The sequence below is a fragment of the Amblyraja radiata genome, chromosome 25, assembly GCF_010909765.2.
Source record: "Amblyraja radiata isolate CabotCenter1 chromosome 25, sAmbRad1.1.pri, whole genome shotgun sequence".
Classification (NCBI taxonomy): Eukaryota; Metazoa; Chordata; class Chondrichthyes; order Rajiformes; family Rajidae; genus Amblyraja; species Amblyraja radiata.
Genome location: NC_045980.1, coordinates 35463461 through 35483627, shown reverse-complemented (window position 1 = coordinate 35483627; position 20167 = coordinate 35463461). Strand labels below are relative to the sequence as shown.

Here is a 20167-nt window from a genome sequence, read left to right as displayed (position 1 = left end):
AAGGGCCAAATGGCCTACTCCAGCACATATTTTCTATGTTTCTATATTTCTATGAAGCAACAAAACAAAATGTCAAAAATTCCATGCATTCTATACTCAAAAAATATAAAGAGTTCAAGCAGATATTTACAGAGTATGCAGAAAGTGCAGAAAAGGGCTAAACCAATTGGGCAGCAAGCTGCCTTATAGCGCCAGAGACCCGGGTTTGTTCCTGTCACCGGGTGCTGTCTGTACGGAGTTCGTACATTCTCCCCATGACCAAGTGAGTTTTCACTGGGTGCTCTCGTTACCTCCCACACTTCAAAGATGTACAAGTAATTGGCTTTGGTAAATATAATTGTAAATTTCCTCTATTGCTAATGTATGGGGCGATCGCTGGGCTCGGTGTTTCTGCGCTGTATCTCTAACAGGCCTGTCCCACTTGCCGATTTTTTCGGTGTCATATCAGGATCGGCAAAAACATTTGAACATTTCAAAATCCAGTGGCGACAAAACAAAATGTCGCGACTCTTGACAAAACACCGCACGGCAATACGTCGTCACGTAGCATCGCACCGCTAATTTTTCGGTGACCTGATACGTCAGTCAATGATGCCGGCAGTCGCCGAAAAACAAATCGCCAAGTGCGACAGGCCCTTAACATTCTCTTGCAGTACAGTTTGATGCTTTGATCAGTACAAATAGGAATGGGATAGCAAAGTGATTTAGTTGCAGGAGCATGGTCCAATAGGTTGAGGCTCTTTGAGTTCCTTGTGTCGTTACACATTAAAATTATGATAAACTCTATTTAAAACTTTTGGGAGAAATTAAACGACAAGAATTTAAATTTGTTCTGTGCGTCAGCACTTGTACAAGTGAGAGAGGTGAGGGGTTGAACTCTGCATCACATTACAAACCTCACACTTGACATAATCCCATGTCTGGTCAAACTCAACCCATCTACAAGTCCCCGGGGCCATCTTCATCATTTATAGTGGATGAAGAAACTGTTGATGAGGGGGGCTTCACTTCACAATTGTGTGACCCAGTTTTTTGCTGCATTTGTGCAAAATGCTTGCAACCCTTTGTTTGTTCACGGCTACCTAACGCAATTTTTTAAGAAGTCTTTTAAGTTTTTTTCCTGACGGATTTCAACCACAAAGGCTGCATAACTTGTTGGAATGGAAAAATTACAGACCCAGGTCACAAAAGGAATCTTTCTGCCAGAGGCAACCTATAATAAAAAATAAAAATAAAACCTATAATCTAAAATACAAGGGCAATACAACAGAAGCAGAAATTGTGTTGACTACAAGATCATCATCTGTATCACACAAAGTAATTCAAGACATTGTAAAAAAAAAAGAATTGGAACATTTTTTGAACAGCCTATGATGGGCCTTTAGAGTTAGATGAAAGGATTCTCAATTTAGACAGAGTGCATATAAAACTGTCAGAGTGGTGTTATTTTCCTGGGAATCTGTCAAAATCATAGTGCCGGCTTGCAAGATAGCGCGTCTACAACATCCAAGGACATGGATTAGTGGGCTTCAGCTACAGGGAAAGGATGGATAGACTTGGATTGTTTTCTCTGGAATGTTGGAGATTGAGGGGAGACTTGATAGAAGTATATAAATTTAGTTGAGTTTAGTTTAGTTTATTGCGCAGAAACAGGCCCTTTGGCCCACCAAGTCCACACCGGCCAGCGATTCCCTTACACCAGCACACACTACACACTTAGGACAATTTACAATTTTTACCAAAGCCAATTAACCAACAAATCTGCACCAAACTCTGGCTCTGTAAGGCAGCAACTCTATCGCTGTGCCACCGTGCCGCCCCTAATTATGAGAGGCATGGATAGGATAGACAGGCAGAACCTTTTACCCCGCAGAGTTGAAATGTCCAACACTAGAGGGCAAAGCTCGAAGGCGAGAGGAGGGGGATGTTAAATGGAGATGTGCGGGGCAAGTTTTTTTTATGCAGAGAGTAGTGGGGGCCTGGAATGTAATGCCAGGAGTGATGGTGGTTGCAGATACGATAATGGTGTTTAAAAGGCTTTTAGATAGGCAGGTGGTAGTGCAGGGAAAAGAGGAACATGTACTTGGCATCATGTTCGGCATAGATATTGTGGGCTGAAGGGCTCGTTCCTGTGCTGTTCTGATCTAAGTTCTATGATCTAGCCAGTTACATTGGGAAAACACCTGCTCAATGCCCTCAAGTAACAAACTGCCAGCACAGCCACGTTATTTCTGAACACATCTTCTACCCGGCTTCCTCTAAACCACTGACCAAGAAGCCAGCTGCAATTCAACTGCAACACTCAAAGGCAGAGAGATAGAAAATCAGGAATGTGGGACGGCTTCTGGAAATTACGGCCAACAAGCCTTGCAAGCCCGCACGCAGTATACTGCACTGTCAAAGATGCAGACATTCAGATGAGATGTTAAAGTCCAAGGAACGGACTTCCACCTTCCCACGAGACATATTACAGTCTTCCCAACACAGAGATAAACAACTTAAGAAAATAGGCATTCCCCTAATTTCCCTTTTTCTTGATAATTTCAGATGTTATTCGTATTTTTTTGCATTTGGTAATAGTAGTTAGTAGGTAGAAACAAGGAACTGCAGATGTTGATTGACACAAAAAGGGCACAAAGAGCTGGAGGAACTCAGTGGGTCAGGCAGCATCCCTGGAGAACATGGACAGGTGACGTTTCGGGTCGGGATCCTTCTTCACCTGAAGAAGGGCCCTAACCTGGAAACATCAACTATCCATTCTGCCTGATCTGCCGAGTTATTTCAGCAGTTTGTATCCTTCTAGCAGTAGTTACTTAATTGTCACATGTATCTAGATACAGTGAAATGCTGTTTTGCATACAATCCAGCAAAATCATACCATACAAGCAGAATCCTACATAAGTTATAGGGTGCACCAATTGAGATTACTTCTGAGGCAGTACACAAGGAGTTGCCATGTTTCCCCCGCCAGCTTGTAGCTTTTACATCTTATTATCCTGTTTTGTCATTTATCATTCCTGCCTATCAACCCTTCCCGTCCCCTCATCCTTCTCACTGTGTCATTAGACTTATTCCATTCTCTAACTATTCCCCCTTCTGATGAAAGGCCATCAGACCCACAGCACTAACTCCATTCTTGTCTCCTCAGATGCCGCTTCGCTGCAGCATTCTCCGATTTTTTTTCAGATTTTCTGCGCCCTCTGCATTTCGCTTGCAAGTTAAACCAAAGGCCTTGCCCAGATTCTGAGCCAAATACAAAATATCACAGGTACAATTTCAAAGCTGTGCATCACAAAATCTGGTCATGATTATATGCGGAAGATAGACACAAAATGCTGGAGGAACTCAGCGGAACAGGCAGCATCTGGATAGAAGGAATGGCTGATGTTTTGGTTCGAGCTCAACCTGAAACGTCACCCATTCCTTCTATCCAGAGATGCTGACCGTCCCACTGAGTTTCTCCAGCATTTTGTGTCTATCTTCGGTGTAAACCAGCATCCGCAGATCCTTCCGACACATGATTATATATCATTGGTTGAAATTTACATGCTTAAATTGATTTCTTATTACTTAATCCATATTGCTTCGCTGAATTTAAAATCCCTCTGCCACCACTGGGATTTGAACGTGCACCTTATCGTGAGCACTGCCTTCTTGACTACTCAAAAACATCATTTTTTCACCTCCGCAACACTGCCAAAATCAGACCCTCTCTCACACCCCCCGCTGCTGAAAGACTCATCCATGCCTTCATCTCCTCCCGACTGGACTACTGTAACTCTCTTCTCTTTGGCATTAATTCCAGCAACATCAACCGACTCCAACTGGTCCAGAATGCAGTCGCCCGACTCATTATCCACACCAAATCCTGGCACCACATCACCCCAGTCCTCAAAGAACTTCACTGGCTTCCCATTTCCCACCGGATCATGTACAAAATCCTGGTCCTCACCTACAAAGCCCTCAACCACTTGGCCCCCCCTTATCTCACTGACCTCCTCTCCCCCTACCAACCCTCACGGTCCCTCAGGTCCATTTCAGCCGGTCTCCTCTCCATTCTGAAATCCAACCTCTGCACTTTTGGAGACAGAGCCTTCACCAGGGCAGCTCCCAGGCTCTGGAACTCCCTCCCACAATTGATCCGAACTTCTGAGTCACTCACCATCTTCCAGTCCTGCCTCAAGACCCATCTCTTCACCTCTGCATACCCTTAGTCCCATGTCCCCCTCCCCTTTGCATCTCTCTCTTACTGCTCTGTTTTGTTCTTGACTCACCATGTAAAGCGACTTTGAGTCCTTGAAAAGCGCTATACAAATAAAATGTATTATTATTATTATTACTCATCTCTTTCATTTCGACTCAAGAAACTGCAGATGTTAGTTTACAAAAAAAGACAATTTCAGGCAACTGAATCATCTAACCACAACCAGAGAGCAGTGCTGAACTACTATCTGCCTCGATGGTGACCTCGGACTATCCTTGATCAGATTTTGCTGGCTTTACCTTGCACTAAAAACGTTGTACCCTTGTCATGTATCTATACACTGTAAATGGCTCAATTGTCATCATGTATTGTCTTTCTCCTGACTGGATAGCACGCAACAAAAAGCTTTTCACTGTACCTCAGCACACATGAGAAAAAACTAAATTGAACACAAAGAATCTTCAGCGGTTCAGGCACCATCTCTGGAGAATACGGAGAGGTGACAGTTTAGGTCCGGACCATTCTACAGACTGCTCTGGTTAATCATTTAAATGCTTGTTCCCTTCTCTGCTGCAGAATTATCCATCAATAAAATAGTCTGCAAGTTTTGGATTCATTACATCTGTGTGAGCAGAGTATATTCATGTGGCACACCATGCATCAGCAAAACCACAGAGCTTTGGAAGAAACTGCAGTGACACTGTGGCATAACTAACAGTTGCAGCGGGTGTGGCTGAGAGATACACTATTTCATGCATAATCCTTGTCTTCTCCAGCAAGTTTTGTGTTTGATTGATTGAAACTTACAGCATGAAAACAGGCCCTTCGACCCATTGAGTCAATGCCGACCATCGATCACCCATTCACACGGGTTCTATGTTATCCCCCTTTCTCATCCACTCCCGACACACTACGGGACAAATTACAGAGGCCATCCAATCTACAAATCTGCATGTCTTTGGAACATGGGGGGAAACTGGAGCACCTGTCGGAAAAGCACGCGGTTACAAGAAGAACGTGCAAACTGTCACATCCACTCCCTCCGCACTCGGGATCAACAAGCGCCCCACTGCTCACTCTGGTTACCTCGTGGATCGACCACAATTGCTATCATTGATGCGGGGAAGAATTGCAAAGTATATTGCAGAGGATGTCGGAAATGCATGACAAATTGTTCATAAAACAAGTGAAGAGAATGAAAAGGCTTGGAGGAAGATTTTAAACGGAAGAAAAGGGAATGGAAGGGTAGTGCATTCAGAATGTGGACAAAAGTGCTGGAGAAACTCAGCGGGTACAGCAGCATCTATGGAGCGAAGGAAATAGGCAACGTTTCAGGCCGAAACCCAAAGGTTTCGGCCCGAAACGTTGCCATTTCCTTCACCCGCTGAGTTTCTCCGGCACTTATGTCTACCTTCGATTTTCCAGCATCTGCAGTTCCTTCTTAAACACAAGTGCATTCAGAATGCTGGGTTGAAATGGCTGGCTGCACCCTCACATAGAACTGCACAAAAACACTGCTGATGCATTTTGCCTACTCCCTGAACTTCAAAGCCATTTGTTATCTGTGAAGTACATTGGGGCTGTGTGAGAGAGAAGCAATAAATCATCGTAATAAATATGTTTTTGCTTTCTTAGTCTCCAATGTTTGTACAACAGTAACAAAGGCTTTTACGTCTCAAGACATAATACTTGACCATCAGTATGATCACTAGGATTTCAGCAAAGCAGAATGGTGACCAAAATCTTTCATTTGAAGTCCGAAACAAAATAGGGTGTACAATTATCATCTTTGCCTTCCCCAGTGAGGTTCGTGTTTTGAGTAATTGAGAAATACAGCTTGAAAACATGGTCAGAAGCCCACGCCGACCATTGATCTCCTGTTCACACTAGTTTCTTGGTCCTCCAAAATATTCCAAATGGAATTCAAACTGGAAGGGGTGAAGGGAGGGCTTAAGCCAGAAAGGGTTATTGGGAAGAAAGAGCTACTATAAATGTAGTTGCATCTGGTTGGGTAACTATAGTTGGGTGGAGATTATTCCATGCTTTAATTGTGCGGGGGAAGAACGAATTGCTGTACACATCTGTCTTTGTAGCTGGGATCACAAATTGGATCGAATGCCCTCGTCTGCTCCTAATTGGTTTGGGTTTGGTGTAGGTCTTGTAGTCTATGTTGAGCTGACCATTTAACATTTTGTAAAAACAGGTCAAACGGTGAGCTTCACGTCTGTCTTGGAGAGGGTTCCACCCCAGAGAGTTCAATGTTATCCCACTTCCTCATCTACTCACTACACATTAGATGCAATTTATCCAATCAACCTACAAAACCACATGTTTTTGGAATGTGGGCGGAAACCCAGAGCCCATGCGGTCACAGGCAGAACGTGTAAACTCCACAAAGACAGCATCCAAGGTCAGGATCGAACCTCTGGTGCTGAGAGGCAGTTCTATTTGCAGAAGGCACTTGAGCAAAATCACAGCAGACAGACTGGCTGTGGTTGCACTGCTTCTGTTTGATGTGATGTCAAACAACAAGCAGTCTGCACAACTTCATGTCAGCTCCTGTACAATTTAGCCCGTTAGTGCACCAGTGTTAAGCTGTCTTTCCAAGTAAAAGATGTTCGAATCATTTTCCAATCACCATTTCCTGTTATACGAGGAAGTATGTGGAAGTAGAGACAGAGTCCTTAGAGAGATTCTGCTCAGGATCAAAAAAGAGATCACTGAGGTGTACACATAATAAACAGATCAGACATCACAATGATCAGGAAACCATTTGGCCCATCAAGCCTGCTCTGGTCCTTAACAACATCAATTCAGTTCGGCTCCATCCTCAGTTTTTTCCCCTCCCAATCCTTGCAGTTTCTCAACTTGAAGCATTTATAGAATTCTTCCATGAAAAGTAAGAACAAATGAGCATCACCAAAGTGGCACCAGAAATACCATTTGCATGAATCCCAATTTAAAAAAATCTTTATATATTTCCATCAACACCCAAGATTTTACCACTCAATCATAGAAAATAGGTGCAGGGGTAGGCCATTCGAGCCAGCACTGCCATTCTATATGATCATGGCTGATCATCCAAAATCAGTACCCCGTTCCGGCTTTTCCCCCCCATATCCCTTGATTTCGTTAGCCCAAAGAGCTAAATCTAACTCTCTCTTGAAAACATCCAGTGAATTGGCCTCCACTACCTTCTGTGGCAGAGAATTCCACAACTCTCTGGGTGAAAAACTATTTCCTCATCTCAGTCCCAAATGGGCTACCCCTTATTCTTAAACTGTGAACCTTGGTTCTGGGCTCACCCAACATCAGAACATTTTTCCTACATCTAGTCTGCCCAATCCTCTAAGAATGTTATATGTTTCTATAAGAATCCCTCTCATCCTTCTAAATTCCAGCGAATACAAGCTCAGTCGACCCATTCTTTCATTATATGTCAGTCCTGCCATCCTGGGAATTAACCTGGTGAACCTACACTGCACCCCCTCAATAACAATACTGTCCTTCCTCAAATTAGGAGACACTGGCTTCCCATCTCCCACCGGATCACCTACAAAATCCTGATCCTCACCTACAAAGCCCTCCACCATCTGGCCCCCCCATATCTCACTGACCTCCTCTCTCCCTACCAACCCTCACGGTCCCTCAGATCGACATCAGCCGGTCTCCTCTCCATCCACAAGTACAACCTCCGCAGTTTTGGGGACAGAGTCTTCTCCAGGGCAGCTCCCAGGCTCTGGAACTCCCTCCCCCAACTGATCCGCAATTCCGTGTCCCTCACCATCTTCCAGTCCCGCCTCAAGACCCATCTCTTCACCTCTGCATATCCTTAGCCCCACGTCTCCCTCCCTTTTCATCTGTGCATTAATTTGCCTCATATTGTGTTTTGAAATGAATTCTGTCTTCACTTTGTGTACTAGTCATGTCTCTACTATTTATTTCATTCCTCTTACATGTTTTTCCTCTACCTGCTAAATTTTTGTAAGGTGTCCTTGAGACTCTTGAAAGGCGCCCATAAATAAAATGTATTATTATTATTATTATTAAAATTACACACAATACTCCAGGTGCGGTCTCACCAGGGCCCTGTACAACTGCAGTAGGACCTCCTTGCTCCTAAACTCAGATCCTCTCGCAATAAAGGCCAACATGCCATGAGCTTTCTTCACTGCCTGCTGTACCTGCATGCTTACTTTCAGTGGGCCCTTGGGGCAATTTACAGTGGCAAATTAATCTTCCAACACTTGCGTCTGTGGAATGACACCCCGGCACCACCCCCCCCCCCCCTAGCTCTCAGAGTCATAAATGTTTTAATGATATTAAAAGTTAAAGAGAGGACTAGGTGTGGTGAATGCACCTACAGTGGGGGAAAATAATCAGGGAATGGAGGGCAGAGAGGGGAAAGATTTAATAGGAATGTGGCAGTGGGAGGGGGAGGGGGAGGGGGGCAACCTTTTACACACAGGGAGTGGTCATTATATGGGATGGGCTGCCAGGGGAGGTGATTGAGGAGGCAGAATAACAACAGTTAAGAGGCATTTAGACAGGTAGATGGAAAGGGAAGTTTGGCGGAGATAAGGATTATATCAGGTGACATCGTGCCCTTCGTAGGCAAGGACGAGTTGGCCCTGACAGCTTGTTTCCATGCTGTATAACTCTATGTGCTTCAAAACAACGCAAGACTTGGGTAGGCATGTAGGAGTGTTGGAAGCAAACTATTTCTTTTATATTTTTAATTTAGAACAAAACATTCCAAGATGTTTCACAGGAGAGATAACAAAAGGTCCAAATCATAAGGGTTTTTAATGCAGATAATCAAAAACTTAATCAAGAAAGTCGTTTTCATGAGTTCTGCTCGGCAGTTGGAGACTAAAATCGGAGATGATTGAGAAAGGATGCAGATACAGGTCCGCAGCTTACAAGCTCCTGAATAACAAACAGCCCGTATACACAACCAAGCATTTGAGAAAGTGATGGGATGGACGTGCCAGCAGCTGGCATCGTCTGGGACATGGGAACGTTGCTCATGGCCTCATTTCCGATTTGCAAACTGTCAGAGTTACGAACAGTTCATAGGAATGGAACCTAATGCGCCTGTCCCACTTAGGAAACCTGAACGGAAGCCTCTGGAGACTTTGTGCCCCACCCAAGGTTTCCGTGCGGTTCCCGGAGGTTGCAGGTAGTGGAAGCAGGTAGGGAGACTGACTAAAACCTCCGGGAACCGCACGGAAACCTTGGGTGGGGCACAAAGTCTCCAGAGGTTTCCGTTCAGGTTTCCTAAGTGGGACAGGGGCGTTAAGGGCCTGTCCCACTTGGGCGTCATTTGTGCATAACGCAGATGGCGACTTAATTTACGCGTCATGACGTGCGCGTAATGCGCACCATGCGGGTGTAATGCACACCATGCTCGCAGCACGCGCACGTCACGACGCATAAATTATGTCGCTTAAATGACGCGCAAATGGCGCCCAAGTGGGCCAGGCCCTTTACTGTAATCTGGGGAGGACCCGTCTCTGAGATTTATGGGGGCTCTATCAATAGTAGAAATAGGTTGAGGTTTATTATTGTCATGTGTACCAACGCACAGTGAAAACCTTTGTTTGTATGCTATCGAATCAAATCAGATTACGCTATACATAAATATAATCGTCATATTCAAGAACAATAGGTAGAACAGAGGGGAAGATACAGAGTACAGAATATAGTTCTCAGCATTGTAGCGCATCAGTTCCACAGACAAAGTCCAATGTCCGCAATGGAGTTGACGTGAATTGGACATTACCCTTGCAAAATTCTTAAGGGGTTGGACAGGCTAGATGCAGGGAGATTATTCCCGATGTTGGGGAAGTCCAGAACTAGGGGTCACAGTTTAAGGATAAGAGGGAAGTCTTTTAGGACCGAGATGAGAAAATCATTTTTTACCCAGAGAGTGGTGAATCTGTGGAATTCTCTGCCACAGAAGGTAGTTGAGGCCAGTTCATTGGCTATATTTAAGAGGGAGTTAGATGTGGCCCTTGTGGCTAAAGGGATCAGGGGGTATGGAGAGAAGGCAGGGATGGGATACTGAGTTGGATGATCAGCCATGATCATATCGAATGGCGGTGCAGGCTCGAAGGGCCGAATGGCCTACTCCTGCACCTATTTTCTATGTTTCTATATGGAAGAACCATTTTACCGCCTGATAATAGAGGGGAAGAAGCTGTACCCGAGTCTGCTGGTGCGCGATTTCAAGCTTCTGTATCTATTGCCTGACGGGAGCGGGGAGGAGGAAAGACCAGGGTAAGAAAGTCTTTGATTATGCTGGTTGCTTCCCAGAGGCAGCGTGAAGTGTAGATGGAATCAATAGTTTGGGAGAATAAGGCACAAACCACTGACTACATCTATACTTTACGCTGCCTTGATAAGCAGCCAACATCAGAGACTGAGACCAGGAATCCCAACTCTCATAAACACGGAGAGTATTGCTCATTCCCTACCACAGCCGCAAGAGTCTCTTCTCCCCCACCCCACAATTCAAACTTTTGCACCCCAACACTGTCGACATGTTTTCCTCTTGCAGGGACTTCCTGATCCAAATGCAGCCTCACCCTTCCCTGCACTAAGTGCTGGTCCCTGATGGCACAAATTTAGATTACTTAAGCACTTTAACACTATTAATTATTTAAATTATGTTTTTTAAACTCAAAATGCATTAGTAATTTGGAGCCATTCCACTCATAACTGAAATCAGCATGTGAGCATGTGAGTGGTGCATGTTTAGTAAATATTTTCACCTCGAGATTTTAAGATTAGGATTTCAATTACAAATTTTTTTTAATCTTCCATGGCAATGAAACTGCTTGTCACCTTTCACATTTAAATTGGTTTTGGTATATTAGTGTCATATGGCCTGTTTCCATGTCGCAACTAAACTAAACATAACTAAACTAATCCATCCCCCTCTTTTTGCACACTACCCCTATTCTCATTCCCAATAGACAATAGGTGCAGGGGTAGGCCATTCAGCTCTTCGAGCCAGCACCACCATTCAATGTGATCATGGCTGATCAACCCCAATCAGTATCCCGTTCCTGCCTTCTCCCCATATCCCCTGACTCCGTTATCTTTAAGAGCCCTATCTAGCTCTCTCTTGAAAGTATCCAGCGCCCTCTGAGGCAGAGAGTTCCACAGACTCACAACTCTCTGTGAGAAAAAGTGTTTCCTCGTCTCCATTCTAAATGGTTTACCCCTTATTCTTAAACTGTGGCCCCTGGTTCTGGACTCCCCCAACATCGGGAACATGTTCCCTGCCTCTAGCGTGTCCAAACCCTTAACAATCTTATATGTTTCAATAAGATACCCTCTCATCCTTCTAAACTCCATAGTGTACAAGCCCAGCCGCTCCATTCTCTCAGCATATGACAGTCCCGCCATCCCGGTAATTAACCTTGTAAACCTACGCTGCACTCCCTCAATAGCAAGAATATCCTTCCTCAAATTAGGGGACCAAAACTGCACACAATACTCCAGGTGTTCAAGACGAGTCTGGGTAAGGATGTGGTCAATACTCCAGGTGTGGTCTCACTAGGGCTCTGTACAACTGCAGAAGGACCTCTCTGCTCCTATACTCGACTCCTCTTGTTATAAAGGCCAACATGCCATTCGCTTTCTTCACTGCCTGCTGTACCTGCATGCTTACTTTCATAGACTGATGAACAAGGACCCCAGATCCCGTTGTACTTCCCCTTTTCCCAACTTGATGCCATTTAGATAGTAATCTGCCTTCCTGTTTTTGATACCAAAGTGGATAACCTCACATTTATCCACATTAAACTTCATCTGCCATGCATCTGCCCACTCCCCCAACATGTCCAAGTCACCCTGCATTCTCATAGCTTACTTTCATGCTCCCCTCTTCTTCACTCACCTCACTCAGCCTGGCTCCAATTATATTTCCTACCAACAACCTTTTTGACTCAAGTACTTTACCCAACTGAAATAGCAACCAGAAACTCAAAGTTTAAACTAGTACGTAGGATTGGAGCACACCATGCACTTCCTGGAAGTGGAACTTTGACTTAAACTTCCCGTGATGGTATTTCGAAGGGATTTTATGATGGGCCTTAATGCCTTGACAACTGAATATCTTCACAGGGTCAACCATGCTGCATGGGGCTTGAGGATAATATGAACTGAGTTACTAGAAGAGGTAAATCCATTTCCTTGAAGGATATTAGCGAACTAGATGAGTTTCTACAATAATCCAGCAGCTTTCAAAAATATTTTACTTCTGTTGACAGCCCGAAACACATGATTTATTTAATCCAATTTTACTACTTACTGTGGTTGGATAAATTTTAAATCTTTGTTTCAAGAAACAAAATAACTTGCATTGATAGAGACTTCAATGATGCAAAGATAAAGCCAAATCACTTTACAGGCAATGTAATATTCTTGACGTGCAGTCTCATAGGAGACCTCTGCAGGTAAACTGAACGCTATGATTCTTAGGCAGTCACCCGACAGAGGATAACATTATTCTTTGTACATTCACAGCAACAGAAACTCAGGTTCAATCTTGACCTTGGGTGCAGACACAAAATACTGGAGTAACTCAGCGAGTGAGACAGCATCTCTGGAGAGAAGGAGTGGGCGACGTTTCGGGTCGAGCCCCATCCTTCAGACTCTTGACCTTGGGTGCTGTTTCTATGGAGTTTGCATGTTCTCGCTCTGACCGCTTGGGTTTCCTCTGGGTGTTCCAGTTTCCTCCGGCATCCAAAAGACTTGCGTGTTTGTAGGTTAATTGACGTGAACTCGGGTGGGCTGGAGAGCCTGTTCCATGCTGCATTTTTTCCAATCTGTGGTAACAAATGTGGCCAGCGTAGAAGGTGCAGCCTCTGTGAAAGATGCAGCATGTGATGGTACCAGAAGGGGCAGATGTGTGGGTAAATGGTGAGTTGGTCTGCACCTTTGTCCCTCCTGCTGGACATTTGGCTGCTCCAGATGTATGGATTCAAGGTCCTCAACATCACCCTGAAAGTTCCTTTTCAATGAAGTGGTTGTGGGCCTGAGATTTCCAGGAATCAGTGAGCATGTCGCAATCCTTGAAGGAAACTTTGAGCATTATCTAGAATTTTTTTCCTCTGTTTGTCCAGTGATGGTACTTGGAATAGCAAGTCTATTTTGGGAGTTAAGAGTCAGGCATGCGGATGACATGGTGGAACGGAGAATCATTGGGGCCTCAATATTGGGGACACTGGCATTATTTCTTGTATCCTTCCAATGTAGTTGGAGAATTCTGCAGATTCAGTGCAAGGTCTCACAAAAAATACCCAATTAAATAAGTAATTGGATATTTGGCGAGAATGCCGAAAAACTTTATACTGCTGTCTGGTAACTTGCTCTTCACTCTACCTTTTATACTTGTGATTGGCTTGATTGTATCCATCTGTTGTATTATTTGATTGGATAGCATGCAAACAATAGCACTGTACCGTAGTACACGAGACAATCATAAACTTAAACCTACGTAGCTTAAGCATTTTGAATTCATGACTACTCAGGAGGTTCAAGGCAGTGCCACACCACCCACTTACAAAAAGCAATCAGGGCTCAGCAATAAATACTGTGTTTGCTAGGGATACAGATTTAAAGTGACCATTTCATCTTAGATCACCTTCAAACAGCAATACAACATATCAACAGAACACAAGGGCATCAACTCGGTGAAAGACGCTCTTTGGTCTGCCCGAGCTTTGCTGACCTCCCAGCGGAGCGATATGTCTGTCGGGAAATGTTGCCAACTGGCCCGCTGCAGACTGCAGGAGTATGTGCTGAGGGACGAACTGAAGCTCGGTGCAGCCAATGCCAAGGCTCGGTGGGGGACGACCACAGTCTAGGGTCCTTCCACTGCTGGACATGGGGGGCAGGGTGTGATGGATACGCCCCCCAAAATAAGGGAACGGATTCCATGCCAGTGGGCCACATGAGTGGCAAGGGTGGGGGATAAATTGGTGAAATTTGAGCAGTGTGAATAAACAGTATTGAATATTTGTTTTGTCTCCAAAAATGTCGGATGAATTTTTTGCACGGTTCATGTATTGTATATATTTATCACCTGAATAAAGTCTATTTTGAAAGTTAAATTAAAAAAAAATATATCAACAGAACACACAATGACCATTGGCATTTGCTACTGCATTTGGGGAGGGGTTAAGCAGGCTTTGGAGGTGGATGGGTGCCAGAAGGCAGTGAGTAGGAAGGGAAACATATCTGGAGGAGAACCAAATTTGTTGGGTTTAGAGATTTAAAATGGAAACAGGCCCTTCAGCCCACGCCGATCATCGATCGCCCTATGTTATCCCACTACCTCATCCACTCCCGACAAATGAGGGGCAATTTTTACAGATTGCGCTGACAATTTGCCTATAAAAAGTACACCAATCAACTCCTTGTCATTTCACATTAAACTTATATTAATTTATATGAGGCTTGTTGGGAGAGGTTGGACAGACTGGGATTTTTTTTCCCCCAATGGAGCATTGGAGGCTGATGGATGACCTTGCAAGGGTGCACAAGATCATGAGGGACATGCATAAAATGAATGCATTAAACTAGATGGTTTCATGTATGTTATGGATGTTTTATGTATGCTAAGGATGATGGGATAGATTTGCCTCCATGGTACTTGCCAGATCAAAACCACAAAAAGGGATATGAAATATTAAAAGGGTTTTTCTAAAACTTTATGTAGTGACCATGATCTATTTTGTTGATACTTTACCCCAAATATGGATAGATGTTGAAAACTTGTCCATTTATCTAATCAGCTTGAAGAAACATTTAAGTGGATTAACCAAAACAAAACCTCCTCCAGCCAGTTTTACTTTTTAACCTAATGAGAAGCTGGAAATATAAAACACTAAAAAAAACAAAGATTTCAAATTTCAAATAACAATGTCAGTCATGTGTAGGAAGGAACTGCAGATGCTGGTTTAAACTGAAGGTAGACACAAAATGCTGGAGTAACTCAGCGGGTCAGGCAGCATCTCTGGAGAGAGAGGAGACGTTTCGGGTCGAGGCCCTTCTTCAGACATGCAACATACTTTGGATCAGATTTATCAAGGACTCATAAGAAGTGAACCTACGATAGGATAGAACTTTATTTATCCCAGGAGGGAAATTGGTCTGCCAACAGTTATAAAACACAACAAGATACATGAAACATGAAATTAAACTGACGAGTGGAAAGTCCAGGATTGGGGATGTGCAAAGATTGGGGAGGGAGAAAGGGAAGGGGAGCCAACCTCATGTTATATATAAAACGGGGAATATTAGATAGAAGGCAATGTGGGACCATTAAAGCCAGGAGATAGAAAATAGACAATAGGTGCAGGAGTAGGCCATTCAGCCCTTCGAGCCAGCACCACCATTCACTGTGATCATGACTGATCAGCCACAATCAGTACCCCGTTCCTGCTTTCTCCCTATACCTCTTGAATCCGCTATCGTTAAGAGCTCACGAATCTATAGAATATTGGAAAATGATCACCAATGCGTCCATGATTTCTAGAGCCACTTCCTTCAGTACCCTGGAATGCAGACCATCGGGCCCTGGGGATTTATCAGTCTACCCAACACCATTTCCTGCCTAACGTGAATTTCCTTCAGTTCCTCTGTCACCTTAGGTCCTCTGGCCACGAGTGCATCTGAGAGATTGTTTGTGTCTTCCTCAGTGAAGACAGATCCAAAGTACCCTATATCCAGGCTACTGTGTGAGGGGCTGCAGATAACTCCCATTGGGGCTTTTTACCCTTACAATTTCTCAGTTCTATCCATACTGACTCTACATCTCTTGATTCTATGTCACCCCCTCGCGAGGGACTGAATTTCATTCCTTACTAACAGAGCTACCCTTCTGCCCACCTGTCTGTCTTTTCCATAGGACGTATACCTCTGAATATTCCGTTTCTTGGTCCTCCAAAAGGAATGTAAACTGGTCCCAGCCCTGGTCCTTTTGCAGCCGTGTCTCTGTCATTCCCACAACATCATGCTTGCCAATTCTAACGGAGCCTCAAGCTCAACCACTTTATTTCGTATATACTGATTTCACTCGGCCAGGCTCGAAGGGCCGAATGGCCTCCTCCTGCACCTAATTTCTATGTTTCACTTGAAGCCAAAACACAAGGTGTCAGCCTCGATTTTAATGTGTTTTAACCAGCAGAGACCCGGTGACGCGAAGGGCCTGTTCCCGCGCTGTATCTATGAAGTAAACTAAATAGGACAAGACAAATTAAAAAGTTCCTTACTGTCGTGGTGAACAGTGTACACACTTAGTTGTTCAGTTTCATCACAAACCCACTCGGCATCCTGCCAACGCCGCGGCCGCCCAGCAACGCCCCGTCCTATTGGCGCACAGCACGCCAATCACAGCACAGGGTCCGCCCCACCCCTTCCCCTGATTGGAGAAGATGTGACCCGCCCTGCTCCCATTGGTCGGCACCGACGTCACACGCGGCAAACCCAGCCTCGCGACTGGCCCATCCTCCTCGGATTCCCGCCCCCCACTCTCCCCGCGTCCCCGTCTAACGCGCGAGGCCATTGGCGGGCCAGCTCGGCCGGTTCCGATTGGACAGTCCCCACGCCGGTCTAAGAAGTCGGCCGCCGATTGGCGAATCGCGATGCCCATCAGCGGGTGCCGAGAGCCCCGATTGGTTAGGTGTGATGTCAAGCGCCGGACGGCGGGTTCCCATTGGTGGGTGTTTGGCGGTGGAGGGCGGGACTTGGGGGCGGGCCGAAGGCGGGACGAGGGCGTCCGGAGCTCGGTGAGGAGATCTGGCCGATCCCCGCCACGGGATGAGCCGAGCGCCAGCGGCGGTTATATTACCTGCTAGACATCCATCTACTGGCCGTCGGCTGGTTTTCGCCACTGCGAGGGATTAGTTATCTCCGACCTCTCCATTGAATAGAGTTGGGGGCGTGAGCTCGCCGGCTCTGCGCTCCGTCCTCCCCCTTCACAGGTACGTTACTCGGCGGAGAAAGCGCCTCGGGGGAAACTCTGCGGCAGGTTTCTTCTCAGAAAGGCAGGAAAGCGCCAAGACCCGCTTCATATTCAGACCATCCCCGTGCAAGCGCTCCCTTCTCCGTTGTGCTTCGGATTCGAAGAGCTGAGTTTCATTTTGGTTCAGTCCCCCCTCCCTCTCCCTCCCCTTTGCACTCTTCGCTTCCATCCCGCCGTTATAAGTGAGGCTGGAGGCAACGACAAAAGGAGGGGAGGCCCGAGCCCAAGGAGAGGTCCGGCACAAGTTAACAAAAGGTGTTGTAATTGATCTGTCTGGGACGTCGAGAGGCGGCGCCTGACGGAGGAAGAGAGGGGACGAGTGCAGGAGAACTGGGTCAACGCTATCCAGGTATGTCTCACAACCAAAATGAAAACTCGCCACTTATTTTCCAAGAGAGAATTTGCTGAAGTGAGGATCTCCTGTTTCCGCACAGTTGGAATTTAATGCATCAGACTTTGTTGATGCATAAGACTGTTTGTGCATTGGAATGATTTCTCAACAACCTGTTAGCAGATTCTTTTTTTTTTACGCCCCCTCCCCCAACAAAAGGATGCATAAACTGCAATCTATAACCAGGGGAGAGAGAGAGAGAGAAAAGGCGGCTGCAGATGCTGGAATTTTGAGCAAAACACAAAGTGCTGGATCAAGGAAACCTGAATGTTGCCTGTCCATTTCGATGCTGCCCAAAGCTCCTCTAGTATATTTGATGCCGCCGAGTTACTCCAGCACTTTGTATCGTGTTGAAATGTAGTAAACTGGACAATTGTGTGCATTTGTATTTGTCGCTATGGATTATTTTCCTTGACTCGGTTGAACAACGCCGTGAAAATTTCAAACAAATGTTGAGATTACAGTGAAACGATGCCGGATCGTAAAGAAATTTTAAAAACAAAAAATCTGGTTATTTGTTCAGTGGTATCAAGTTGCGGTTTCAAACGAGCCATAATGGTTCCGGAGAAACACTGTAACAAAAAAAGCTCCAATGTAAAAGATAAACGAATGTAAAAGATAAACGAAACAGCCTCGATGGATTAAAAAAAAAATTCCCGACGCACATGCAAACCTGTTTTTCGGTTATTCCCCCCCCATCCAGAGTTGTGGAAGGACTTTTTTTGTTTCGCCGATTATAAAAAATAAAATAAAATCCGTACTGTAAGAATAGAACCGAATAGTAAAGAGCGTTCAGATTAAATCTTGTTTTTTCTCCAATAATGGAGTTTTGAAATTCCTTTCTGCTGTGCCGAGCTACATGGATAACAATTTTTTGTCGGAATGTTGACTTCTGGAGCCGTTTTTAGGCGAGGGTGAATTCAAAACGTTGTTAGTGTTTGCGGCATTAAAGGATCACGGCTCCGCCCTTGTTACTTCTACCATTGTGAATTTTGTTGGTGGAACAATGACTTTAGTTGCTGATCGCGGCAGGTGAACGTGTTGTAAACTGCAGGCGCGAATTTGCTGTTTAGCGCACTTTGGTTATGTAGGAAGTTAAGTGTATCAAACCGTTAACATTTCTGTAATGATAATTGAATGAAATTATCCGGGTTTTTTTTAATACTTGGTCATGATCCAAAGTCATCTACCCAAATGACTCCAAGCTAATTTTTGAACAGTCCCCGTAAAGTGCATGGGGGTCGCTTTATAAAGTGAAATATAAATATGCCCACGTAGATTCCAGATCGGTCATAAACAGATGTTTTAAAAGATAAATTTGAATGGTGATGACACATCTTCAGAATTATGCCACCGAACTCACCTGGAAACTTGGCTCTATCGTCCGCTTCAGTCTGAAAGGGGAAGACGCTCAGTTCTGTATTGGAATGCCAAAGGAATTGGTTTAAATGTTCAGCTCTTGGAGAAAAATTAGATTCCCTTTGATGCCTTGGATCATTTGAGTAAGATTCACTAAAAATATGTATTTTTGAGGGTCTTGCTCAGTTATGGGGTCAAGTTTTGAAAACAGTTGCATACAATCAGTGTTCACTGCCATTTTGCGAAAGGACTCAAGATGGCCAGAATATGCCGACTTTACACTTTACGTCCAACACCTAATGTTCAGGTACTGAGGACATGTCTGTGTACTTTAAAGTATTTACGAGGCGTGTTACTGATGGAAATTCTGTACAATAATCTCTCAAGGAACAATGCAAAATAACTTGACCGTCTGGTTTAGCAGTGTTGGGTTAGATTATGATGATAACGGACAGAAACTTGCCTGATCTTAAATGCTGATATGAAGATTAATATCAATGGATGCATTTGCGAGCCATGTCATTTTTAGTTTGTTTCATAAAATTGTACCTTTCCACTACTTCTTGAATGGACATGCAATCATTCCTTCTGAGCACTCTCTTGGAGCTCAGTGAACCTGTTCTCTGTTTGAATTTCACCTTTAGCAACCGGTAATGTTGTTACTTTGGGAATTTATTTGGTTTGTGCTCACCAGTCAGTAGAAAGACATACATGATTACAATCAAGCCACCCACAGTGCACAGATACATGATAAATGGAATAACGTGAATAATGTTTAGTGCAAGTTAAGTCCGATCAAAGATAGTCCAAGGGTTTATTGGTGTGACTTTATGGATTATGCAAGTAGATTTTCATGTCATGGGCAAGTGGGGCAAATTGTAGTACAATGACACAAGTTAGTGTGTGGCAATGGAGCAGATGTGAGACTGAGGATATCAGCTATGTGGATTATTGGGCTTTCTTCCTGGGCTGGTGAGAGATGTACAAGAGGGATGTGTAGCAACTGCTGATGTGTACGAAAGAACTGCAGATGCTGGTTTAAATCGAAGGTAGACACAAAAAGCTGGAATAAGTCAATGGGTCTGGCAACATCCATGAAGAAAAGGAACGTATTTGTTGAGTTCCAGGTTTTTGTGTCTTCAAGAGGGATGTGTTGCACCTGTACTGGAAA

The 20167-nt window shown here is 44.6% G+C and overlaps 2 protein-coding genes across 10 annotated transcripts in view; one reads left to right on the top strand and one right to left on the bottom strand.

Moving 5' to 3' along the window:
* Window positions 1–16592, bottom strand: part of tango2 (transport and golgi organization 2 homolog) — an 84278-nt gene extending 67686 nt beyond the window's left edge. The window contains exon 1 of the mRNA XM_033043854.1: window positions 16495–16592. The gene's annotated coding sequence lies outside the window, so the exon portion shown is untranslated. The remainder of the gene's footprint in view (window positions 1–16494) is intronic.
* A 390-nt stretch (window positions 16593–16982) lies between these two features.
* The window catches only part of arvcf (ARVCF delta catenin family member), a 230796-nt gene continuing 227611 nt past the window's right edge, over window positions 16983–20167 (top strand). For 5 of the 9 annotated variants that reach the window (XM_033043843.1, XM_033043846.1, XM_033043844.1 and 2 more), the window contains exon 1: window positions 16983–17595. The gene's annotated coding sequence lies outside the window, so the exon portion shown is untranslated. The remainder of the gene's footprint in view (window positions 17596–20167) is intronic. The other 4 variants (XM_033043849.1, XM_033043847.1, XM_033043841.1 and 1 more) reach the window with 3 other exon arrangements.